Raw genomic sequence first — 6,000 nt, forward strand, 5'->3', positions numbered from 1 at the left:
CAAGATGGTTGGATGGCATCACCGACTCGATGGACATGAGTTTGAACAAGCTCTGGGAATTGGTTGGACATGGAAGCTTGGTGTGCTGAAGTCCATGGGTCTCAAAGAGTTGGCTATGACTGAGCGACTGAACTGAACTGAAATTAAATCTATAAATAAAATTGGGGAGAATTGTAATTTGGGGTTCTTCTTTCAGTTCAGTTCAGTCACTCAGTTGTGTGCGGCTCTTTGTGACACCATGAACCTCAGCACGCCAGGCCTCCCTGTCCATCACCAATTCCCAGAGTCCATCCAAACCCATGTCCATTGAGTCAGTGATGCTAACCAACCATCTCATCCTCTGTCGTCCCTTTCTCTTCCTGCCCTCAATCTTTCCCAGCATCAGGGTCTTTTCCAATGAGTCAGCTCTTCTCATCAGGTGGCCAAAGTATTGGAGTTTCAGCTTCAACATCAGTCCTTCCAGTGAACACCCAGGACTGATCTCCTTTAGGATGGACTGGTTGGATTTCCTCACAGTCCAAGGGGCTCTCAAGTCTTCTCCAATACCACAGTTCAAAAGCATCAATTCTTTGGTGCTCAGCTTTCTTTATAGGCCAACTCTCACATCCATACATGACCACTGGAAAAACCATAGTCTTGACTAGATGGAGCTTTGTTGGCAAAGTAATGACTCTGCTTTTTAATATGCTGTCTAGGTTGGTCATAACTTTCCTTCCAAGGAGTAAGCATCTTTTAATTTCATGGCTGCAATCACCATCTTCAGTGATTTTGGAGCCCAGAAAAATAAAGTCAGCCACTGTTTCCACTGTTTCCCCATCTATTTGCCATGAAGGGTTCCTCTTTATCTCCATTTACTTAAGTTTTTAAAAAAATTTTTCAGCAGAGTTTTGTACATTTTAATACAGGAGTGACATATTTTATTGAATTTATTGCCTCTGTGGTGTTGGAGAAGACTCTTGAGAGTCCCTTGGACTGCAAGGAGATCCAACCAGTCCATTCTGAAGATCAGCCCTGGGATTTCTTTGGAAGGAATGATGCTAAAGCTGAAACTCCAGTACTTTGGCCACCTCATGCGAAGAGTTGACTCACTGGAAAAGACTCTGATCCTGGGAGGGATTGGGGACAGGAGGAGAAGGGGACGACAAAGGATGAGATGGCTGGATGGCATCACTAACTCAATGGACGTGAGTCTGAGTGAACTCCGGGAGTTGGTGATGGACAGGGAGACCTGGCGTGCTGCGATTCATGGGGTTGCAAAGAGTCGGACACGACTGAGCAACTGATCTGATCTGATGTATTTAATATTTTTATACTATTAACAATAGCATTCTATTGATAATTTAAATTTATAACTGCTCATAGTTAGACATAATATGGATATAATGTTATTATTGATAATTATATTATTAAAGTATTTGTTTTAACCTGCCCATATTCCCAAGGAAATTTAAGGTAGCATTCTTCCTATATTGGCTTAACTGTATACTGAATCTGATCAAAGTGATTCACTTTCCTCAGAGATATATTTCATTCATTGACTCAATACTCAGACTCTGTGTTTCAAAAGAATACTCTGGAAAGCATTGTCCAATTTGCATTAAAATGTCATTTTATTGAAAGAACCATTAAATTCAACTACTTCAGAGTTAGCTTTAGCAAGTTATTCATTCTGACTGGTTCATCAAGTTGCAGTGTTACTCAAAACCTAACATTCTGCAGAAGTCATATCAAGATTATCTTTTAGTACAGACAACTGGTTGGTAACACCTGCCTTTAAAATTTGTCAAAGCAAAATCATCTACTCAAACTTTATGGAGCATAGCTTTGAAGCTGTTATTGTGCCTAGCCATTTGAACGAATTGAAAGGGCTGTTTAGGAAAAAATTGGCTTTACTTTCTTGCCCACCTGCATCTCACTTGCAGTGGGGGTTGGCCTGTCTTCAAGGTTAGAATGCAAATCAGTCTTTTCACCTTTTAGAACAAATGGCTGACTTAATTTTTTTCATATATAAAACATCAATATTTTTCTGATTGTTGCTATAGAAAATATTCATTCTTTATGAAGCTCAGCTTTTGAATTGACTGTTACCTGGCTACTGTCAAAATACCACTGTTATAAATACTATATAAAAAAACTAGTTTGATATTTTAGATAATAATATCCTTTCTTTAATTCATCTCATCAGTAATATAGCTCCATATATGAATGTCTTCACTGAGTTACTATTTAAAGTTAAGCTTCAATTTCTACTAAATTTTATCTCAAGAAATAGACATATGAAGACTTTTCTACACCTACAGAATTGGACTTGAGTTTAATATCCCTTATAATACTCAGTAAGGATTTCTAGTGGAAAATTTTTCTTGGAACTTAATTCCAGGATTTAAGTGTTTGCCCCATAGACAATATTATATTCTTTTTGTTGTTGTTAGTGTTTTTTTTTAATATAAGAGTAATTATATATTGTACTCCCTGTTAACCATGGCTACAAAGCTCTGAACCAATTTTCATACTCAAAATACCCCTTCATTATTCTGTCATAATTATCACTTACTTTTTTCTAATTTGGTAGAATATATCACCAATCTTTACTGTAATTGTCCTACTGTATATTTTAAAAATTTTTTTCCAACTTTATTGAGATATAATTGACATAGAACATTGTATAAGTTTAAGGTGTATGGCATGTTATTTTGATACAATTATACATTGCAAAATGATTGCTGCTAGGGGCGGCGATGAGAGGAGTTACCCCACACCCGAGGCCAGGGCTGACGGGCCGGAGGAGCTACCCCACACCCCTAAGCCCAAGGCCAAGGGCGACGGCAGGGAAGAGCAACCGCACGACCGAGGCCAGGGGCGGTAGCCGGGAGGACCAACCCCACGTCCAAGGAGCCATGGCTGCACGGGCACAGGAGGGCCTAGAGGAGCTATCCCACATTGAAGGTTAGGAAGGGCGGTGGTAGGAGATACCCCTCATCCAAGATAAGGAGCAATGGCTGTGCTTTGCTGGAGCAGCCCTGAAGAGATACCCCACGCCCAAGGTAAGAGAAACCCAAGTAAGACGGTAGGTGTTGCAAGAGGGCATCAAAGGGCAAACACACTGAAACCATACTCACATAAAACTAGTCAATCTAATCACACTAGGACCACAGCCTTGTCTAACTCAATGAAACTAAGCCATGCCTGTGGGGCAACCCAAGACGGGCGGGTCATGGTGGAGAGATCTGACAGAATGTGGTCCACTGGAGAAGGGAATGGCAAACCACTTCAGTATTCTTGCCTTGAGAACACCATGAACAGTATGAAAAGGCAAAATGATAGGATACTGAAAGAGGAACTCCCCAGGTCAGTAGGTGCCCAATATGCTACTGGAGATCAGTGGAGAAATAACTCCAGAAAGAATGAAGGGATGGAGCCAAAGCAAAAACAATACCCAGCTGTGGAAGTGACTGGTGATAGAAGCAAGGTCCGATGCTGTAAAGAGCAATATTGCATAGGAACCTAGAATGTCAGGTCCATGAATCAAGGCAAATTGGAAGTGGTCAAACAAGAGATGGCAAGAGTGAATGTCAACATTCTAGGAATCAGTGAACTGAAATGCACTGGAATGGGTGAATTTAACTCAGATGACCATTATATCTACTCCTGCGGGCAGGAATCCCTTAGAAGAAATGGAGTGGCCATCATGGCCAACAAGAGAGTCCGAAATGCAGTACTTGGATGCAATCTCAAAAACGACAGAATGATCTCTGTTCGTTTCCAAGGCAAACCATTCAATACCACAGTAATCCAAGTCTATGCCCCAACCAGTAATGCTGAAGAAGCTGAAGTTGAATGGTTCTATGAAGACCTACAAGACCTTTTAGAACTAACAACAAAAAAGATGTCCTTTTCATTATGGGGGACTGGAATGCAAAAGTAGGAAGTCAAGAAACACCTGGAGTAACAGGCAAATTTGGCCTTGGAATACGGAATGAAGCAGGGCAAAGACTAGAGTTTTGCCAAGAAATGCACTTGTCATAACAAACACCCTCTTCCAACAACACAAGAGAAGACTCTATACATGGACATCACTGGATGGTCAACACCGAAATCAGATTGATTATATTCTTTGCAGCCAAAGATGGAGAAGCTCTACACAGTCAGCAGAAACAAGACCAGGATCTGACTGTGGCTCAGACCATGAACTCCTTATTGCCAAATTCAGACTGAAACTGAAGAAAGTAGGGAAAACCACTAGACCATTCAGGTATGACCTAAATCAAATCCCTTATGATTATACAGTGGAAGTGAGAAATAGATTTAAGGGCCTAGATCTGATAGATGGAGTGCCTGATGAACTATGGAATGAGGTTCGTGACATTGTACAGGAGACTGGGATCAAGACCATTCTCATAGAAAATAAATGCAAAAAAGCAAAATGGCTGTCTGGGAGGCCTTACAAATAGCTGTGAAAAGAAGAGAAGTGAAAAGCAAAGGAGAAAAGGAAAGATATAAACATCTGAATGCAGAGTTCCAAAGAATAGCAAGAAGAGATAAGCTAGCCTTCTTCAGTGATCAATGCAAAGAAATAGAGGAAAACAACAGAATGGGAAAGACTAGAGATCTCTTCAAGAAAATCAGAGATACCAAAGGAACATTTCATGCAAAGATGGGCTCGATAAAGGACAGAAATGGTATGGACCTAACAGAAGCAGAAGATGTTAAGAAGAGATGGCAAGAATACACAGAAGAACTGTACAAAAAAGATCTTCATGATCCAGATAATCACAATGGTATGATCACTGACCTAGAGCCAGACATCCTGGAATGTGAAGTCAAGTGGGCCTTGGAAAGCATCACTACGAACAAAGCTAGTGGAGGTGATGGAATTCCAGTTGAGTTATTTCAAATCTTGAAAGATGAGACTGTGAAAGTGCTGCACTCAATATGCCAGCAAATTTGGAAAACTCAGCAGTGGCCACAGGACTGGAAAAGGTCAGTTTTCATTCCAATCCCAAAGAAAGGCAATGCTAAAGAATGCTCAAACTACCGCACAATTGCACTCATCTCACACGCTAGTAAAGTAATGCTCAAAATTCTCCAAGCCAGGCTTCAGCAATATGTGAACGGTGAAATTCCAGATGTTCAAGCTGGTTTTAGAAAAGGCAGAGGAACCAGAGATCAAATTGCCAAATCCGGTGGATCATGGAAAAAGCAAGAGAGTTCCAGAAAAAACATCTATTTCTGCTTTCTTGACTATGCCAAAGCCTTTGACTGTGTTGATCACAATAAACTGTGGAAAATTCTGAAAGAGATGGGAACACCAGACCACCTGATCTGCCTCTTGAGAAATTTGTATGCAGGTCAGGAAGCAACAGTTAGAACTGGACATGGAACAACAGACTGGTTCCAAATAGGAAAAGGAGTACGTCAAGGCTGTATATTGTCACCCTGCTTATTAACTTATATGCAGAGTACATCATGAGAAACGCTGGAGTGGAAGAAACACAAACTGGAATCAGGACTGCCGGGAGAAATATCAATAACCTCAGCTATGCAGATGACACTACACTTATGGCAGAAAGTGAAGAGGAACTACAAAGCCTCTTGATGAAAGTGAAACAGGCGAGTGAAAAAGTTGGCTTAAACCTCAACATTCAGAAAACGAAGATCATAGCATCCGGTCCCACCACTTCATGGGAAATAGATGGGGAAACAGTGGAAACAGTGTCAGACTTTATTTTTTTGGGCTCCAAAATCACTGCAGATGGTGACTGCAGCCATGAAATTAAAAGACACTTACTCCTTGGAAGGAAAGTTATGACTGACCTAGATAGCATATTCAAAAGCAGAGACATTACTTTGCCAACAAAGGTCCGTCTAGTCAAGGCTATGGTTTTTCCTGTGGTCATGTATGGATGTGAGAGTTGGACTGTGAAGAAGGCTGAGCGCCAAAGAATTGATGCTTTTGAAGTGTGGTGTTGGAGAAGACTCTTGAGAGTCCCCTGGACTGCA

Source organism: Bubalus kerabau, chromosome 1, assembly GCF_029407905.1.
Source record: "Bubalus kerabau isolate K-KA32 ecotype Philippines breed swamp buffalo chromosome 1, PCC_UOA_SB_1v2, whole genome shotgun sequence".
In the NCBI taxonomy this organism is placed as follows: Eukaryota; Metazoa; Chordata; class Mammalia; order Artiodactyla; family Bovidae; genus Bubalus; species Bubalus kerabau.